This window comes from Aricia agestis, chromosome 2, assembly GCF_905147365.1.
Source record: "Aricia agestis chromosome 2, ilAriAges1.1, whole genome shotgun sequence".
Lineage (NCBI taxonomy): Eukaryota > Metazoa > Arthropoda > Insecta > Lepidoptera > Lycaenidae > Aricia > Aricia agestis.
Genome location: NC_056407.1, coordinates 10,718,572 through 10,740,420, shown reverse-complemented (window position 1 = coordinate 10,740,420; position 21,849 = coordinate 10,718,572). Strand labels below are relative to the sequence as shown.

The window sequence follows — 21,849 nt, the reverse complement described above, 5'->3', positions numbered from 1 at the left end:
AAATAACTGTGGTTTAATGAATTTAGATCAAAACTTTTTGCGGAATAAAAACCACCTTTAAAGAAAGTAGGATAAATAACTTCTCACTGATAACGCTCTGGATGTTCTAATTAAACGTCAAGTGCATTTTTTTTTCTCAAGAAGAAGAGTGCAATAGACCAGTGTCTCGCTGGCTATTACACAGTACTAATTATTAGCAAAACTTTCTTAGAAAGAGGCAAGTAGTTTGCGTTCCTTGTTTGTCGCCAACAGCTGCTGTGAGTCCCATATTATATTAATTTTTTCTATGGTATGGATAGACTCAATAGTCTAATATAGCTACGGGTACTAACTATTAACTACGGTTCAGATCACACCTAAAACGAAATAATACGAGGCACGATTGTGCGATGCGTAAAAGTCATACAAAATATTTTTTCAAAAAAAAAAAAAAAACAATATCCTCGTTTTTGGAAGTTCAAAATAGCAATCATTCGGTTCACATCGCGTCAGCTGCTCACCACGATGCCTAATCTGGTCCCTTGAGTAACCCCGGAGCCTTAGTCTTAAAACGTGTAAAAGCTAACAAATTAGCATCGAATCCGCATTCTCTATATAGAGCGAAAAATTAACCAGATTGACAATGTTTGAGCCATAGTAAAGTGAGGTTGAAGTAAGTGCTTAAAATATTCAATAGATCGGTGTAAAACAATATAAATTTGGAGTCCCGGCTCGGAGGGCGAAGGGCCGAAGGGCGCCGTGCTCGGAGAGTGAACGTGTGATCAATTAACGACGTCGCAATATACTGTTACGTACGTTTCGTGTCTGTATCTAGTAAGGGGAAAAAGGTATTTATTCTCTCCATTAACTAAATGAAGGAAAAAAATATGGAGTAATTTAGTAGGGTTATCGTTGTTCGTAATATTTAATCAGCTTGTTCCTAAAGAAACATAATAGAGATTTCCAAATCTTCTCGTAGCAACGTTGGAACTCGCTACCTGCAAATACGTGGATATGTGGATACGTGGGAGAGCCATGCTTCGGCACGAATGGGCTGGCTCGACCGGAAAAATACCAAGTTCTCTCAGAAAACCGGCGTGAGACAGCGCTTGCGCTGTGTTTCGCCGAGTGAGTGAGTTTACCGGAGGCCCAATCCCCTACCCTATTCTCTTCACTACCCTCCCCTATCCCCTTCCCTTCCCTACCCTCCCCTATTACCCTATTCTCTCTTAAAAGGCCGGCAACGCACTTGCAATACCTCTTCTGATGCTGCGAGTGTCCATGGGTTAAGGAAGTTGCTTTCCATCAGGTGACCCGTTTGCTCGTTTGTCCCCTTATTTCATTAAAAAAAATAGCAATGCTTCAAGAAAAGTAGGTGTAATTGGAGCATAGTCATTGAATGATATCATAATAATAATTATATTGTCCGTATTTCTTGATCGGTAATGTCCATTATTACCAATAATAATATGCACTCGAGTGCTGTTACCGATAGTTCATAATTGTATCTATCAGATTAATTGATATTGATTAGTTACGTAATTAGCAATTAGATAATCGTGTGATTATAATCGGAATGCGATTAAAAGAACTTCAATTCGATGTTCGATTCGATTCGAATTTAAAACCATTTCAATAAATTCTCTTCAATTCATTACACAAAGAGAGCTCCGTATGGATAGGATAAAAAGTAAATGAAATTCAAAATAATGACCTATTATATAGGAACAAAGATTCGAGAACGCCATATTGGAGGTAGTTAGGTCCGCGAACACGTATGGTCTAAAACAAGTATCTTTAACTGGGGATAACTAGCCCGATTGTATTGCGTGAACGCAGCTACCTACTTAGGGTTGCCAGTTGCCACTTAATCATTTAAATGTTTACTTTTATTTTTCAACTAGCGACCCGCCCCGGCGTCGCAGGGGTATAACATATATAGCTACTGAAAAAATGATTAAAATCGATAGCCTATGAATTATGATCCTTCACGTGGTCTAATTCTTATTAGTGCCAAATTACATAAAAATTGCTCCAATAGTTCGCGAGATAAGCCCTTTCAAATAATTTCCCCCGTTTTTTCCACATTCTCCTATTAGTCTCATCTATCGTGATAAAATATAGCCTATAGCCTTCTTCAATAAATGGGCTATCTAACACTGAAATAATTTTTCAAATCGGACCAGTAGGTAGTTCCTGAGATTAGCGCGTTCAAGTTAGCCCTTTCTAATAATCTTCCCCGTTTTTTCCACATTTTCCTCTATTTCTTCGCTCCTACTAGTCTTAGCGTAATAATATAGCCTATAGCCTTCCACGATAAATAGGCTATCTAACACTGAAAGAATCATCAAAATCCGTTGCGTAGTTTTAAAGATTATAGGGAACAAATTGACATGAGGGAAAAATAAAAAAAGCGACATTGTTTTATAATATGTATATTTATAGATAACAAACTTTCCGAAAGCCTCGTCGCGTTCTTATTGTCCATTATATCAAGCGGTAACTTCAGGAATATACAGTTTGAAAATACGGTGTTAGATAATAAAGTTTCTATCTTAGATTACAGTTTTTAGTGTAAGCAATAGAATCCTTTTGATGAAACAATGTCTACCAAAGAAATTTATTTAGTCTACCTATGGTCTAACTACGTTATTCGGTCGGATTATGTTATGTTAATATTAGTCAATTTCCGTCACCTGTGCCATACAACTGATAAAACAAGCAACTAATTGGGCACACCTTATAAAAAAGTAAGTATGCAATAATTTCACAAACACAACCTTAACATACTCAAACGACCTCTGCGAAGTGAACCAGGCGAGGTAATAAGGAAATCATTCCGGGAATGCACGAAAATCGCTTCGGCGTGAGTATAACGATAGGTGTACCGTACCAGCTATAAAGATATCTCAATTTGAATAAAACGGATCATTTCGATTGTTAAATCTGGCCGACCGTTATCGTCGTGGGCTCTCGTAGTCGTGTATCGTAAAAAGGGTTGAGATTTCAAAAGAAAATCTGCTTAACTGAAAAAATTGCTAGTTAAACATGAAAATAACGTTTTCTCTCAGGCTAACATAAAAAGCAACTGCTACTGGACCTGTAATTTGTCTAGGATTCATGGTACGGTAAAGCATGTTAAGGAAAACTTGTAATATTTTAAAAATTAGTCCAATCCGTTCAGCCGTTTTCGAGTTTTAGCGTTACTAACACAATTGAAAATTCATTTTCATATATATAGATAACTGCAACGTTGGATAAATTAGTCGGTGTAATCTTAACAAGTTATTTTCTGAAACCGACACCGCGCAGGACGGAGCTCAGTAAAGTGATTACTATTAATCTCCTCACATCTAAACAAGGGGGAAGACAATGTGTTCAAGGAAGATTTATTCCCGGCTTCTGTTTAAAGGAAAATATATGATTATCTTCAATGAGATACAATGTTCAATGGAAATTGTCCCCGAGTGCTACCTACGATCTTCTACGAAATGCCGTAGGGAGCGCGACGGGCGGCTGTAAAATATTGTCTGCGAGTTTCCTAATTCAAAACCGAAGGTATATGATAATAAGCCATATATATTTGAGTGTTAGCGCTTTGTACAACGTATAGGTATCATGACACCACCTTATATTGCAAGAGACATGACCGCTGGCTGTGGTTAAAAATGTGGAAACTGAAAATGAATTTTAGGAGGAAAATCTTAGGGTTGTATTTCGTTTGCAGCGTGGACACAATGCTCGGTGCCGGAAACATATCGCTGGACGCGGTGAAGGAATCCAACAGACTTCTTGTGATCTCAAGCGCTCCGCGTGAGAAACGGCCGCTGTATGTGTACATACTGAACATATTACTTCGCGTTTTATACGTTCTGTTATTTATTACTCTGCGAAATTAATTGTTTGCTTACACAATGTTCTTATTTGTTCATAATAAATGAATATTTCTTCAAAGGAAACATGGAAACGAGTATATTTCCACATTAATAATTGTACATCGTAGCTTTTATAAGTATAACTTAATTAATGTAGGTTAATTAATTACGCCTAAAATTAATATGGGCTTCTGAGAAGCCAAGAGAAGATCAATGTTTATCGCCACATTGTTATAGGCTTCTTTACGTATAATATATTTTAAGAATAAGGGTTAGTACTGTTTACATTTTGTTGTTACACTGTTGAATACGAGACGAGGTGCACCGTGCAGAGCTTCGTTTTCTCTAGCTTTGATGCAAACTGACTCCAAACCTTCTGAAGTTATTTTTATCTGCATCTGGTCAGACTGTTTTGAGGTAACGATACAACATCTAACCCTTTAGCCAAGACGTTTTCTTTATCGCTTCTTTATAGAATTTCCGATTGAAATATACAGAATTTAATAAGCGTTCGATAATATGAAGTTGACGTTCGACCTGTACCGTCAATTCCATGCATTTGGATCGGAGAGTCCATAATAAAGAAGCGATAAAGAAAAAGTCCTGGCTAAAGGCTCTGTTTACGCATTTGAAGAAAGTAAAAAGAAGTGAATGTAGGTCACGGTCTGGTCTATTTGAGACAGATTTAGAGCAGTTCAGAAGCGATGAGCTAACAGCTTGTATTGGACGCCGAGTGGCGACGCTGCCGGCTATTGAGAAGTCGCTACGATGCTATTTCAACTTATATATTTCTGACGGTTATTAAAAAAGTTTTTATTTAGAGTCTACTTTGTAAATAATTTATAAATAATTTATGTTACTTTATACATTAAACTTTCAATTGAAATCTCTATAAAATACGAATTATGTGTCATAGTGTAATAGTAGAACCTCAAGTAGAACATTAAAACATAATAATCATCACTTTGTCTCACACACGCCTGTTTCAAATGATTTATGATGCGGTAGATTTTTTTATCAATATATTTAATATGTAAACTGCACAAATTCCTTCAAGTATAATAATCGTTTTCTATTACCGTAAGGATAATACAGCAATATATGTAAGTTACGACTTACGACTTACACGTAGCTTATGGTAGACTCGTAAAGAAATGGACAATGGACATGGCTGTAAATAATATAATATATTATTATAATATCATATTAAAGCGAATACTAACTAATACTCGTATTTTATACTATAATCTTAATTTGTAACGAGTCAAATTGATTTATAAGACATACGAACATTGAGCAAGTCATCTATAATTCCGATCCTGAAACGTTGATTCATAACAATAATTAATAAATCGCATTAACTATTAATAATACTATCGGCCGCATAAGTTAGCGAGGGCGTAGGCAAGTTTAATGGAAATAATCGGCACCAGAGACTTACATTAGGGCAGCCATTGTTCGATAAGGTTTGTAAGGCTGTTGAAGTCACTTTAGGGTAATGGGATTTGATTCCGTTTTATTTGGAGGTCTGAATATATGAGCTCGCTGTTTATCTTGAGGTTACTTTGGCTCTCACTGGAACTAATTTTGGACTATTGTTGTATGGATTCAAATGAGTTTGCTTCTAACTCGTATTATGTTCGAGTAGAGGTAAAGACAGCGAATCCAATTATGAGATCAGAATGTAGAGTGTTTTTAAAATATTCGAATCTGAATTTGATATTTTTTGACTTGATTTCCTAATAATAAATATCTATGCTACCAGGATGTAATAGGCTAAAGTTTATAATATGGAGCTAAAGTTTTGTGAAAATTAGCAAGCAATCAGTCGTCTACAAATTTTAAATACAAAATTACGGCGTAAGAGTTTTGATTCTTTTATAGCGTGGGAACAGTACATTTTTCCAGGATAAAAATTACAATATGTCCTTTCCCTGGACTCAAATTCCATCAAAATCGGTTCAGTGGTTTGAGCATGAAGAGGTAACAGACAGACAGACAGACACACTTTCGCATTTATAATATTAGTATGGATTAGTATGGACTATGTTATGATATAAGTGATTTTGTAGCGTTTGTGCAAATCCCGTCAAACGGTATACCAGAATTAATAATTCAAACGCCCCATTTCAAATCAGAATTCGCTTTGGACGATAAATTTGATCATGGAATTATCCAGAATTCGTGAACCAAAGGCGCTACGCAATCGAAATGGTAGTACAATTATTGTAGCGCATAGTTTTTAATAACAATTATAAAGTTATCGTACTGCCACAGAGAAGTATTGTTAGCGAGAATTTCTCTCGCAAGTAAGTTACTGGGCTAAGTTCTAAATGCCTTCCTTTGTTACGTTATCGGAATTGTAATTATCTGATTTCCGATTGCAAAGTGAAAGAAAAACTTGTAATAATTCATTTTTCTATTGTCATAAAATAATTACATTTTTCGACTGACTTCTGGGAGAGTGCACGCTGGCAAGAAACATAGGTACTGCAAGATGTAGTATAAGAATATAGAGCCCCTGCTTGACTAATTTCTTACGAGCCAGAAAATTAAAAGAGTTAATGTTTCCTCTGTTTTACTCATGTAGTTTTGTAACAACTGAAATCTCAAGATCTTTAGTTTTGCAAATACAGGTCTTCTTATAAAATATTTGACACATGAGTCTGTCAAATATTTAGTAAGATTTTAGGGTTAGTTTTGTTTTGATTAAGTTTTGTACGAATAGAAGGGCCCGGCGCATACGCCGCACTGTACCCGTGGCGCCACAGTCGAGACAAACCCATTAACAGTCCGAGGTTGAATATCGCAACCTCGCCTTAGGGATGTAACTCCAAAGTAACTATTTGTCCGCCATTTTTATGAATTATGATTTTCGGTCGTAATAAATCAATACAATAAATAATAAATGTGGGCCAAATGGATGTATAATATTCGGTGATAAATCTGTCGTTGACATAGGTTAAGAATTTAATGGCTCAGCGAGTTATCAATTACGAAATAAATTTCGTACATTGCGTTACATTGAAATTCATTTATTTGCTTCTTTCACAGTTTTAATAAAACATGAAATAATGAAAATTGAATTTTGTTGTTGTTTCCATTCAGAGCAGTTACAGACTAACTTAGTTAACTATTATACTACTTAAGTTGTTGAAATTACTACACGCATTTAGTTTTAACAGCATGCTGCATGCATTATCTCAAAGTTTCAATTTTTTTTGTGTTGTCCTGTATGTCATCAACTTGTTCTGTCATAGGGCAATAAATCTGATCGATCTGTAAGGACCCACGAGAGGTAAATTGTTAAAATAAACAATAACTACGAGCAAGTATCGCAACGACAACCATGATTTTATAGTAGAGTACTATAAATAATCAGCAAAGTAATCATAACCAAATACCATTGTTGTAGTGCTCGGACTAACTGTGAAAACGTACTCGATTAGATTCCCACAGTAAATAAAAGGTGTGAGTATTATCATCTCGAGGAACATCGAATCCGCTATTTACATCGACATTCGACTCGAGTTGGGGCTACACTAGCGTACAATTCATATTGCATGTCCAGTACTGCACCGCCCACGGCGTACTGCGCGATGGATTCAAATGCTTCGCGAGGCGTCCAAACAATCTTTTCCTCTCGCTAGTATCACAGAACATTGAACTTTATCGTACCAAGATAAGGGCAATTTCGCATCAATCGACTTTGTCGATTACGATCTTTCGGGACGTACCACCGGCAGCCTCAACAGCGGAGCTCAAAAATATAAAACAATTGCATAAGCTCGGAGTCGATGGCTCTACAAAGAGGCAAACACTGACCTCTGCATAACAAGACAATGGGAGTTATGTTCGAGCGTAGTAGCTGGATGCTAAACGGTCATGATAAACGTTCCTCCTCCTCATCTCTCGGCTAATTGATGCTGGAGTGGATGTAGTGAGCGTAATTGACTGCAACGTAATGTATAATTAGACGGTATTATGCAATGAACTTCACAGAGAAATCTGCTCTATTTATTTCTCTAATAAGTACTTTAGTTCTAATTAGATGTATATGACTGGATTAGGCGTAAAGAAGTGTCGTCAATTTATTGAATGCTAGGTTAGTTCTTTAGGGTTCCCTACCCAAAGGGTAAAAACGGGACCCTATTACTAAGACTTCGTTGTCTGTCCGTCTGTCTGTCCAGGTTCTTGCGTCCAGGCTGTAACTCAAAAACCGCTATAGCTAGACTTCTGAAATTTGGACAGATTGTGTATTTTTGTTGCCGCTATAACAACAAATACCGAAAATAAAATAAAATAAACATTTAAGGGCTCCCATACAACAAACCTATATTTTTTCTGCCTTTTTTGCTCTATAATTATCAATAATGGCAATAGTGAATTTTTCACAAAGTCCTTGATTATATGTGTACTATAATATTTAATTATAATATTAAAATAAAATAAAAAATTAAGGGGGGCTCCCATACAAAAACACAATTTTTGGCCTATTTTTCCTTTATAACGGTACGAAACCCTTCGTGTACGAGTCCGACTAGCACTTGGCTGATTTTTATATTTTTTATATTTATGATAATACCTAACTTGGGTGACAGTTATACTCGGACTAAATTAGTTTGTTCAGTAAAGTAATACAAGATGGCGCCTTAGTACACTTAGATCTCTAACCTAGCTTAGGTAATTGCCTCGAAATGTGAGCAGATTTTTTAAATTATGTATTTGAATCCTATTATGGTAAATCTGTAAAACTCTTTCAATTATTATTTAATTGCGAATTTGGTCAAAATATTAGACATTTACCATTTTTCAGGTAAAAATAGTTACTGACAATGGTTACTAAAACCATAACCTAAGATACCTTTACTGTTTGGCTATGGTATTACAAAAACATTACTTAATATATGACCTATAGACTATAGTAATAATAATAATAATACTCCCCACACCGGTTTCGGTGACGGTGGCCGGTTTCATTGAAACCAGGCCAGGTACGCAGGAGTAATTTTATAGTGCCCAAGTGTGTGCGCAGTACACAAGAGCACTCTCTATTCCTTTTACTCTCATAACCCAGTGGGACGGAAGACCGACACGACTGGCGAGAAATTTTTTACATGCCCATCCGACGCATGGATCATCTTACTTGTCAGACAATCAGGTGATCAGCCTGCATTGTCCTAAACAAACTTGGAAATAACATGTTTCCAATGCGGGATTCGAACCCACGACCTCCGGAGTCGAGAGCGACGCTCTAACCACTAGACCACGGAGGCGTTATATAGACTATAGTATTACTATGATAGATCATTTATGTGGTATTTTATCAGTTCCATTGTATACAATTTATCAAGGTTGTGATTGTCTCGGACGCGGCAGTATATCATGCGCATCTGAATCTGCATAGCGCTCTATTAACGCCAGTCGCCGGTCCTAGACCCCTTTCACAGTTCTTTTACCCACGACATGATCTTTATGACGACTAAGTAAGGTTCATTTTAGTGTAGAGAAGAAACGTGTCTAGATGGTCCGTATTGCGTGACTCTCCACATTTCGTACTCACCTCCGGAGCACCCCCGATAACACGAACGGGACCTAACATTAGGTACACTCGGTTAATTAAAAGATTGTCGTACATTTAGATTTGTTCGGTTATTGTCACGACTCATTGTGATTTACCGGGCGCGGTGATAGCCCGGTTCGCTGCTGACCTTATATAGATTTAATTAACCTCACAATGATACTAAAACGGAAGCCTCAGAGTCGTGAATGGAGATCCTAACAATATGCTTAACGTATAACCATATCTGTCTTCTGTCTAATGTACAGTTAGAGTTTACTTCATACTTTTAAAAAACATAACCTCATGCTAAGCACAGGACAGTATAATATTATTATTTTTGACAGTTAATTCCCACATTGACATTGAAGTGGTCTCGCAGTGGAAAGCAACTGTCATAAGTGTCCGGCAGTGCGAGAGGAGATTCTTGCAGTATTCCTATAAAACAAAATAATACAAAAAATTAAGTTTTATACTTTATCAATGGTCAGGTAGACTCTCAGAACTGGATACCCCCTAAAGTAACCTCGATCTAAACTCTAGTTGCTTGTCGTTCTTACCTCTTTTGGTCTTAAACTGGTAAACTTGCAACTTTTATAAAATGTCGAAAATCGCTGTCTCTTGAGCCATTGGGTACTTAGACATTCGACATTAAAAAAAATTATCACATCTAATTACCATAAAATCGTATTGTTATTTGCAATGGTATGCTGCAGGCTTGCTAATAAGTATTTCGAAACAATATCTGTATGAATGTCAGATCTGCATACATTTCATATGGCAGTGACTCCTTAAAAACATTGCATGTATTTGTAATATTTTATTCTTTAGCACTTATTATTTGTGAGGGAACAACTTGCTTAAAAAACTTGATAAAATCTCGTGTTGTAAAAACTGAAATAAGGGTGGGTTGCACCAGAGGCGTGGTTTTTAATGTTATGGTTATAGTTAAGGCTAAATTTAGCTTTAACTTTAAACTTAACTTTGACCGGAGAAATTGACAGTTATAAATGAACGTGGGCGGGGGCGTTGCTGGTAAAGGAGAACTGTCAAAAATTGCGTTTTTGTATGATGACAGCGTTAGTTCCTTTTTTCGCCACGTGCATTTAAAACCTTGTCGAGCTCTATGGTTATGGTTAAATATGGCGGTTTGATGGTGTCCATTTTTAACTTTAACTAAAGATTTGACATTTCGCATTTTAGTTAAAGTTATAGTTAAACTTACAGTTATAGTTAAAGTTAGTTGGTGCAACCCAACCTAAGTGTACACAATTACATTCAATATATAAAATTACTACATTTTGTAACAGGATGTTGGCCGTGCTAGAAGCAATTTTAGAAATAAATAAATTATAACATGAGTATTGATTTATTTCTTTTGTAAAGCTTCAAACTCACGCCAGTCAAGGCCTAATGAAATAGCTACTGACCTCTGGATCTCCTTGAATGTTATGTTTAGACTTTGGTTGTCTACTTAGAGCTACAGGTAGAGCAGAATAGTATATTTTTTTAAGTTTTGAAACAAAACTTGAGAGGTCAAAAGACACCCGAATGGAACGAAGTTATTTCTCGTGTTCAAAAAACATGTATGTAACTTACACAGTTACACACTCAAAAAAAATATTTAAAAAACGCCATCTATTGACGCCCAGGAATACTAACAACGCGTCGCTGTTTATACTCAAAAAATACCATCTAGTTTACGCACAGGAATGCTATCAACGCCCTCTGCTCCTACCATGCAGGTACTAATAAAAAAGTGTTTTTTTGTTGTTGTTCGAGGTTAAAATATATCGTTCTGTCTAGCTTTCTTCACGCCGAAGGGGTGATAAAGAACTTCATTCCAATAATAATCTCTCCTGATCGCTCATAATGACATGACGTTCAATGTGATTGAAGGACCGAAACAAAGCATTATTACAATCTCCTCAGAAATATAAGAGCGTTAAGCGAGTCCTAGTGGTAATGACACCGTAATGCCTGTCATAAATTGAGAGAAGCTGCTATACACCACTATAATATCACAATATAAATAACATACAGTAAACCATCTCCAAAATAAACAAGTCGAATCGGTGCACCCACACATAAGTATAATTTCAGCTAAGTTTAGAGAGTAATACAACATTATCCCGTCGCACATTTGTAAAACTTGTCTCTGTGTTGTGTTTTAAGGACACGACTGAGTTTATTCTACTGTATGATATGTACTGTGATAATATTATCAGGTAAGTGGTGCTTTACCTGAGCACGGGGTACGGTTACAAAAATTGTTTTGGGTCGTTTAGGCCGACGATTATGTTTAATACGTTTAAGAGCCGATAAATTACGATTATTGTTATTGTTGTCAAAATATACGAGAAGCGGGTGGATGAATGAATTTTTAATCTTTATTCGTCTTGTGTTAAAAAAATCAAGGAAGTTTGTACTGTTTGAATTTAAGTTACGTATATCTATAATATAATATACTATATTATATTATAGATATACGTAACGCTTGCCTTGCAAACACTTTAAAATGGAACAAACTTTTCGAAATAATGTTAAATATGACAAAATATAACAAAAAATAATTTACAATATTAAGTATTTTGATTTATAAATCAACACAAAATAGAAAAACTACCATAATATAATAGACATGATGCATACTATTTTTTTCTTATAATTAGTATTTATTAGTAATTATTATTATTTTTTAACAAAAAATTGAAAGCGACTTCCAAGGCAAACAATATTTTTAAAAATATGATCTAAAAGTATGAAATAATTATTATTCATTAGCGCCTTTTCCAAATTCGACTAAACCTCAACCAATTCTTCTCAATTTTCATTCGTTTGTTGGTTGAGGTTTATTCGAATTTCGATCCCTCTCCCTCCGGCAAACCTCCTAGATGTTAGAACTTTTAGTATGTTTTGTTCCTAACCCTGAAAGAGTTCCAGCAGAAATCGCTTAGGTTCCTGCTCACGCACTCTATACCCTCCTTTGAGTCATTCCTTAACCGGACTATCGTTATGTCTTTTATTTTATTCAGAAACTAGCGACCCGCCCCGACGTCGCACGGGTATAAAATATATAGCCACTGAAAAAATGATTTAAATCGATAGCCTATGATCCTTCACGTGGTCTACTTCTTATCTGTGCCAAATGACATAAAAATGGCTCCAGTAGTTCGCGAGATAAGCCCTTTCAAATAATTTCCCCCGTTTTTACCACATTCTCCTATTAGTCTTAGCGTAATAATATATAGCCTATAGCCTTCCTCAATAAATGGGCTATCTAACACTGAAATAATTTTTCAAATCGGACCAGTAGTTCCTGAGTTAGCGTGTTCAAATTAGCCCTTTCAAATAATTTTCCCTGTTTTTCCACATTTTCCTCTATTTCTTCGCTCCTTTAATATAGCCTATATAGCCTTCCTCGATAAATGGGCTATCTAACACTGAAACAATAATCAAAATCCGTTGCGTAGTTTTAAAGATTAAAAGGAACAAAGGGACATGAGGGAAAAAAAAAAACGACTTTGTTTTATAATAATAAATGTATAGATCAGCCAAACTCTGAAGTCTGACCTATTATCATCATTCCTATTATATATACGGCTTTACGAAAGTATAATATTATATAATATAATATATTGTAAAGCCTAATAAAGTCCCAAAAGGTAAAGAAAGTTTCGTCTTGAGGGTCGAGCGCTTGGAGTCCCGCCACAAAGTGAATTTTAGTTCCTGAGAGTCCCGACGCACCATCTACCGACCTTCGAGAAGGAGGAGTTCTGGCCGATTGGAGTCGTCTACAGTAGGTTCCGAGGACGACTTCCGAACACGTCGCGCCCCACGTCGCAGACGTGTTTAGTGTTTTAGTGTTAGTGTTAGTTTTTAGTATAATTGTATGTATGTTAGTCTATAAGGTATTTATAATATGGGCCAAGATGCCTGAGTTAAATAAATAAATAAAATAAAATAAAGAATATGAAAAGGCAATGAAACATGATACTATAGACTTCGATAAGTTGATACAAGAGTGTTTTTAATCACCGTTCGGATTTTTATCGAATGTGATTTAAAATGCCCATAATAAAGTGTCAAGTGATTAATAAATTAGTTAATACCTTTCACGAAAGTGTTATAAAATAGTATTTGAAAAAATATTTCTGTTCAATTAATAGTTACAATAATATTGAATTGCCTTATGAATATTTTATTGAAGAAAATTATTATGAACTAAAATTACGTACTTATATAAAAGGAATAAAAGTAATCGGAAATTCTTTATCAATTTACTTTATAGAGCTATACGATTTATGAAAGCTGTACTAGTAAAGTCAGCTTAATGTTCAGTATTACGATAAATAAATAATAATATTAACACCTTAATACCGTATTTTTCTTTATTTAACCTTCGAACATTAATTTTACGTCACATATACCGCCGCTGATCCGTGTATTTGTTGAAGAAACAGAATTGATTACATTGAATGTCGGGATAGTATTTAAATGGAAATCATTAATGATGGGCTCCGTAGTCTATACTAATCCCGTACACGTCCCACGCGTCACCCGAAACTCACGAAGTTCAGATCTTAACAATCTCATTAGTTTTATCTTTTTTTTATTAAGATTTCCGACCACTATAAATCGTTTGTGTCGACAGGAGATTGGGAACACAAAACGCTCGGAAACCCGTTCAGTTTGAAACGAACGCGTCGCACTATTTTTTTTTCATAGCTCTTTCGGAATCGGCATTTAAATATTTATTGCCCCTAAAAGATTGTATATGTATTGGGTCGGATTCCCTAGATTTCAAGGCGATGGGAGATATTTATTCCTTGAATTGTACTTTTTGTTTCGTTATATACGTATTTACATTCTAAATTCATATAGAGATGCTAAAGAGTAAAAGTAAGCCACTTTACAAAAATAATTCAACCTTTTGTGTCCCTCCTCAGACTGGGGATGATCTTAATTCCTATGACTTTTTTACACAATATGGCTTACTAGTTACTTTCAAGGTATGTTTACAATAACAAATTGGCCAGTATGTAACAAATGTCTTAACCCTTCTGTCTCAATAATCGTCAACAAGCTTTCTACTAAAGCCTCTTAATCAGAAATCAGTTCCTCGAATCTCACTTCGACAGGTTCAGCGATCTGCTTAATGTTAGCCCATAAACCCGACTCCCAAGTATGACAACACCATACGTCTCTATAGGCGCAAATCGCGTATCGTTTACTCCGGCAACTCAGACATACATTTGCATTCTCTTACTTAATATCCTTTGTGATTGAATCACATTACGTAGGTGTGATGAATGTTTACAACTGCTAACTTACTCGTGTATGGTAATGTAGTTTAAAATTTACTACACCCTACACAATACGTCCGAACATTACACTAAATTCACCGAGGGACTGTCATCATTCATAAGTTTTTATTCATCCGTTTAGTCGAAGCCTACTTGAAATCGGCCGTAATAAAATAAAATCGGAGCGATCATTTCACTTCAACTGCACTTTCATCATTTTATCGTCCAAAAGCGTTCGAAATGGTAGTATTATAGGGCGGATAAAGGTTGTAAAATTGCTTCCTATATGAGTCTTAATGCCCAATTCTACCACCTACATAATCAAGTTGGAAGTAGGAGTTAAGATAATGTTCTCAATACTTAAAAAATATCCTACCATACGTTGATTTATAAATATTTTGTGAAATTTTACATAATGTAATACAAATATTCAACAAAATTATGTCATATTCTTACTAACATAAAAGTTTAAACGCAGTTTTGATAGAGCCAGATAGAGCAAAAACATTTAAATCAACAATAAAGTCAATACAAGATTAACCGAAGAGATTCCCACAGCTAAAATTAATATAAAATCTAGCCAGCCAGCTAGCCAGGTAAAATACTATACAAGTCCTACACAAATTTATTCCCTTGGGTTTTTTATTTGCTGGCTCCGGCGGAGCAAACTAGCTAACTCACCTTTACCCTTTTAACGATAACCATTACCGATAAACGCCAGTTCATCTGAGAAAAAATACCTGCGCTGTTCGTCAGTGTTCAGTTTTAATCACGGACACCGGGATGATTTATTTCTGAGAAATTCTCGGCGAAGCTGGATCAATGAATTAATTAACTCTTTGCTTACAAGATCCGTTGATTGATAATATCGTTTACTAGTGGTTTAGGGCTTGGCTCTCAGGCTGTAAGTTTATTTCCCCGGGTTGGAATAGCTTAAAATATTATTTTAGAGTTTGGTCAGGATAATGAAGAAGGATCTTCTGATTGTTCAAAGATTCTTGCGTCGGTTGGTGGTCTAAGTCGGTCTTGCATTCGATTTTTACTTTACTTTAAGATTTTTTTACTCTAAAAACGATCGGAACGTTTCGTTCCGATCGTTTTTAAAGTAAATAAAAATCAGTAGGGTATCATTGCGTTTTTCGCATATAAAATGACTCTGAATGAAGATATTTACAAAAATGCTATTGATCATAAGCCTCTTGACACTGTTACTAAAATATATTTTTAACCGACTTCTAAAAAGGAGGAGGTTATATGTTCGTCTGTATATTTTTTTCTTGTTCAATATTAAGTATTCAATAATATTATGTTGAATTATTATCTTCTTTTTGAACTAATTTTATAGTTCTAATTTCTGCTGTAAATCTCGTTTAACGAAATGAACCCTAAATTCGAAAAACCATTCCATTATGCTTGTGTATAAAATGTAAATATAGTACGTCAATTAAATAGATTTGACGGGTGTGCAAGCTTTACATCCAGTCCCTTAGTTATGCAAATTGCTAGAATACGTTCTTCATGGGAGTTAACAATAGCCTCCCTTTTCATTTTTTCTTCGCTTGATCTGCAAAGCAAATTATTGAAATCTGCATACTGATTATAAGTTTGAATCAGTACAAAGTTCTATGAACATAATATTATATGAAAAATACGTCTGTATTCACTTTTTCTAAAGTGAAGGTTCATGATCACTATAGGTTGTATTTTTTTGCATAACATAAACGTCACTTTAGCCTGTTCAAAATAACTTTTGTTTCTAAGCGTATCTCTTCTGTATTCTAGTAATTATTTATTTTTTCTATAATTATCTATTACTTTTTTATTATTTCGGGGCATATTATTGTAAAACACTATCTGCAATGTGCATTAATATCATAATAATATTCTACGTCGTGATTGATAACAATGTAAACAATAATAAAATTAACATAGGAAAGATGGATGGCCCGGTCGTGGTGCCCAAGATAAAGTATTACAGAGAAGCTCGACACGAGATCCGAAAAGTATGTGGTGGATTACGGACAGGAGGGAAATAAATCCATCTCCCGGTGTCATACAGACGCACAAGATAAAGGTGCTTTACACGATACCGGCTTGATGGTTCGCTCCGGGGATGGTAGGATAATCTTATTGTTTATCGAGAGATTAAACAAATCTATAAATCTTTTTATCTCGGACAGAGAGCTTGGAAAAACTTGTGCGAAATATTTAAATGATATTGTGCTCGAACGAGACAAACGTGTTGTAAAATGAATATGTTTTTTTTTACTAAAATAATAAATATACAAAAATATCAAAATCATGATGATTACATAAAGATGAAAGATTCCGGAGGTAAACAAACTATAGAGTCCTATGAAAGAACGAGGTTGCGTCGCCTCTTGTGGTTAAATAAATGTAATAAAACGGGCGTTTCGAACACATCAGAATTCAACTGGATGCAGAGCTCGTGATTACTTTTTTATAGAATCGTATCCAACAATGCTTCGTACTAGACGCTCAAGACGTTTAGGCTAAAAAAACAAAAGTACCCCGTAACGGGCTCCGGACAAAGAGCGATGATACGGACGTATCTCGACACAACCTCCAGGATAATTTATAAATTGTTTTTAAAATGAAAAAGGAAATAATGATATCACGTACAAAGGCGATAACTAGCTAGACAATTAATCAAAAAGAGATGCACTTCCATCGTCCATCATAGCTGAATTAATCTCGGCGCGTCCAATCGCCCGGAGATATTTCAATATCCTACAAAAGAATCCCATTTATTTGAACACCGTACCTGCCGACTTCCCTTCATATTTCTGCGGGAATAACAAAGGGCCGGGATCAAAGTATGACCCTCAGGCGAAGGCGGCGTGCGCGGACGAGGCAAGAGGTAAAAAACAGCGCGCACGAGCACGCAAATGAAATCGAAATAACGTAACTCCGAGCCTGGCAAGGTCTCGGGCTGAGATACGGCTTTTTGATTAACCATTGTCGGCCGTACGGCGGTGGAGTCGCCGGCCGGTCTCTTTATTTTTTTCTTCATCCTCGTGATGTTCACATTACTCGAGTATTCTTTTGATGTAAACATTTCCGAGGCGGCCTTGAAAAATATTAACGAATGTGTGACCCGAATGCCTCGGGCCAAATTCGGCCAGACGAAATGGAATGGAATGTAGACGAATTATTATTCAAATCAACGAACCTATTTCTAATTAAAATTTAGAAAAAATATGCTCTTGTCTGTCGAATTGAAAACAATAAATTTTACTACAAGGATATTACCTTTTTAAAGGTGAAATAAGTAATGATTAAAAAGTTTAATCTATATTTGATTGCTCGGATTTGAATTTAAAGTAACTCGCCCTTTTATTGCTCTGCCATTTTAAGAAGGGTTGTATAAGTCACGCTCTAAATCTACGTTTTATGTTCCGATAACGTAACGACAAAATTGTTCCTTACGGTACATTTACAACATACTGCACGACTGGGTTAGATTATTTTCGTTTCGATTAAATAATAATAATATTTTCATAAATTACGTATTCATTTAAGTTTGATTGTGAAAGTTAAAGCTTTGTAGACTTTGATAATATAATAATCAATATTATTTTCATACAATAAAATTGTAACATTGATTATTTAAAAAATACATCTATGATGAATCATACATATTTTTTATCTATCAACAAATCAAATCGTTGATCATTCCCAAATCAAAATTAAACGAGGGAGCAAGTATTTGTATATTTTACTTACAGTATTGTTTAATTACTATTCACTAGTATTCATTTCAACATAATTTGCATTCAATTAAGATGAGGCTAGCGACATTGTAAATGTATGTTCTGCATGGAGTAGAATATTATTACGTGTTTTATTTTTTCTTCAAGTACCAACGAGTAACAAGCTTTCAGCTTGCTACTTTACACTATCTACTAGATGAACTTAAAAATAGTTGCTTATTAAGCTCGGCACAAACAGTAGTATATTAGTGTCGTGATCGTGACGTACTTGTATCGTGACTATAAAAGGTTTTCAGGGTAAAAATAAAGTTCTTTTTTGTACCTAATTACAAGTTCGTGGCTTTTTCACCCCACACAAGGCACGCAATATTAATTGAGATAATGTTGAAAATAACTGTCTTACATGCATGTTTTCTTATTCTGCAAGTCTTACGATATAAGGACTGTTTTTAATAGTACCTTATTGTATGATTTTAATTTAATTTTACAAAAATATTAGTTTTATTTTTTACTAATAAAATTATATCTGTCAAGCAAGCATCTTAGTTTTACACTGTTGCATTAGGTACATAATATCAACATGAACCAGAGTACACTGCAAGTTGTATACGACTATATTATAATAGCCTCATAAATTTACATCGATAATAATTTGCGAGTCGAGAAGAGACGTAAAATATCTTATTTTATAGACAACATAAACGCAAAATAAAGTAACCCATACGGTTTAGACTCGTAATTCTTCGTGAGCGACTCCAGCATTTTCGAAGGCATAGTCCTGTAAGTACAAAAAGTAGGAAAGGGCCGCGATGTGTTGGTCCGACTCCGGCCTGTCCCACCGCGATGGCCGCTCTGCTAGTTCGGTACCGGCCCGGCCGTGCGGCGGACGTATGATCGGCGCGCGCATACACTCACGTGTGGACTGTGATACGAGTGCATTGGGGTGTCTGTGGGGTGTTTTTGGCGGGAGGCGCGAGCGCCTGCATTTGAAGGGTTAACTCGTGATAATAGTGAGTATTTGCTTAGATTATGACTTGTTGGTTAAAGCTTACTGTGGTTTAGGCTTTGTTTAAATTAATGCGCTGTAAAGTTATGTATATTTATATTATTACTGCGTATAATTTTTAGTAGTTTACTTTTAATTTAAAATGTATTTTGTTTTATTAAGATTTTATTTTAATTGTACTCATATGTCTTAGCGTAGATGGTTGTAGGTGAATATGAATTAAATATTATACTTTCGAGACTAAATTGTAGATTCCTACAGACAAGCGACATAATAATATAATATATCTGAAAAATTATACTTACTATTTTTGTTTCTAAGAATAATATAATAATATATATACGTAATTTATATTTTCTGTATTTTTCATGCATTCTCTGTTTATAGAAAAAAATATTAAAAGAATAGAAAATGTATGATATTATAGTAACTTAAAAATTGTTTTAGTTATCAGGCATGTTTAGTTTTTTTCATCTTCTGTGTTTTTAAGTATTCTTTTCTTTCATGCTAATCCAAAGTTTAATATGAAATAAAATTTTGTATATTTTTGCTCTTGCTAACATCTAGCTCACGTAACTTATAACAAATATAAAATATACTTCTTGTTTCTTGATATTCTCGAAGAGATAACGTATTCTGTGTTAGCACTTCAGTACTAGACTTGTATTGGACATTTCTAAAACACATAAACGGAGCTCGCGTGTGGACTACAGGGCGCTAAACACGATGAACTCATGGCGCGACCTACTTGATATTTAATACACGTTGCTGTTAAACTATCGGAAAACTCTTCGATATATTTTTCGGCTTATAAGTACCTATAAATCTAATGTTGCAATACATATACTGTAAAGAAAGTATCATTAACGTTAGATAGATGCTTTGATAAATCATTTCTCATAGATCAAAATGGAAGCAAAATCTGCTTCAAATATCAATGATGTTATCTTTTAAATATCGACAAATTTTAAATTCTTTTATTTTAGCAACTACAATATTTGACGAATATTATTATCGTTCAAACAAAATAATAATATTCGTCTAATGTTGTATTGTTGTTGTCATTTCTGGATGCAAAACATGTAGCCAAAGTCGTGTTAGAACGAACTTGTATCTAAGATTATCATAACGATACCGCATCCAAAGTTTGTTTGGATGAACATGGACCGGTACAGAAATCCAAAACAAATGGTGTACATTTTATTCATCATTATTTTACCTCTCACAGAACCTTTGTTCCAAAGACATAAGGATCATTTTCCGGGTAAAGCAACTGTGTATCAACATTTCGCCATGCGGCTGACAAGAGGCGACGCCTGCGTACTGATAGTCGAACTGATCCGTCGTTAAGATTAGCCGAGCCAACTTCATGACTTTTGATATTCCGTGAATTTACTACGTGGATGGATAGATTTTGATAGTTGGTTTTTAAAATCGATAAAAAGGTTTTTGGGGGGTTCCGCCCAAAGAATAAAAATGGGACCCTATTATCTTTCTGTCTATCAGTCACCAGGCTGAATTTCAAGAACAGTAAAAACTAGAGAGCTATTTTTTAGAACAAATAATGAGCAAAATATGTACCTACTTCTAAGCTTCAATAATTATAATTGTTTTCTGTGGTCATGTTTGGTGTGGTCACCTTTTTCGTAGAATATTTATATTTCATTAATTAATTTTAATATCAAGTTTGCGCTGCTTTTGTAAAATGCTTTATTTCTTACCAATAAAAAACAACAGAACAAGGAAAACAAAACAAAACGTAAAATGAGGTTATGATTGTCCAAAGAGGATGTAATACATTCGATAACCGTAGGATGTAACCCACATTACATAACTCGTACCTACATGTATTTTTAACAATAGATCAAAAGTTTTTATGACCGCCTACGCGTTTATTGAATTTCGTGTATCATGATACCAGTTTAATAAATTAATGCAGGGTTTGTTTCTAGAAGACTATAAGAAACTTTATAATAGCAATTAGTTATTATGTTCTCGAAATAAGTAATAAAATATAGGGCAACAGCAATATTATACAGTAGCATCTGTAAAACAAAAGTTCACTTCATTTAATTACAATAATCACAAAAAAGTTATTCCACAAACTAACATTACGTATTCATTACCTCAGTTCTCAGATTTGCTCCCCGCTTGTTTTCCGATAAAAAAAGGAATGGGAAAGCAATGCAAATAGTAATTTGAATAAATTATCACATAAATAATTTAATTTTATATCAGGAGTGTTTCATTGAAGCGAGCGAGATGAGCGGCTATCGTCGCAATTATCTCGGAGCGCGCGTTGAACTCTTTCGTATGCGGGATGCGAGCTGCGCCCGCGCATCCATATTTGCTACGCCATGGTAATTGCTACAACATAGATCTCCGTCCC

The 21,849-nt window shown here is 35.0% G+C and overlaps 1 protein-coding gene across 2 annotated transcripts in view; it reads left to right on the top strand.

Moving 5' to 3' along the window:
* The first annotated feature begins 19,329 nt into the window (after window positions 1–19,329).
* LOC121739662 (cadherin-86C) overlaps window positions 19,330–21,849 on the top strand; it is a 124,798-nt gene continuing 122,278 nt past the window's right edge. For both annotated transcript variants that reach the window (XM_042132182.1, XM_042132183.1), the window contains exon 1: window positions 19,330–19,464. The gene's annotated coding sequence lies outside the window, so the exon portion shown is untranslated. The remainder of the gene's footprint in view (window positions 19,465–21,849) is intronic.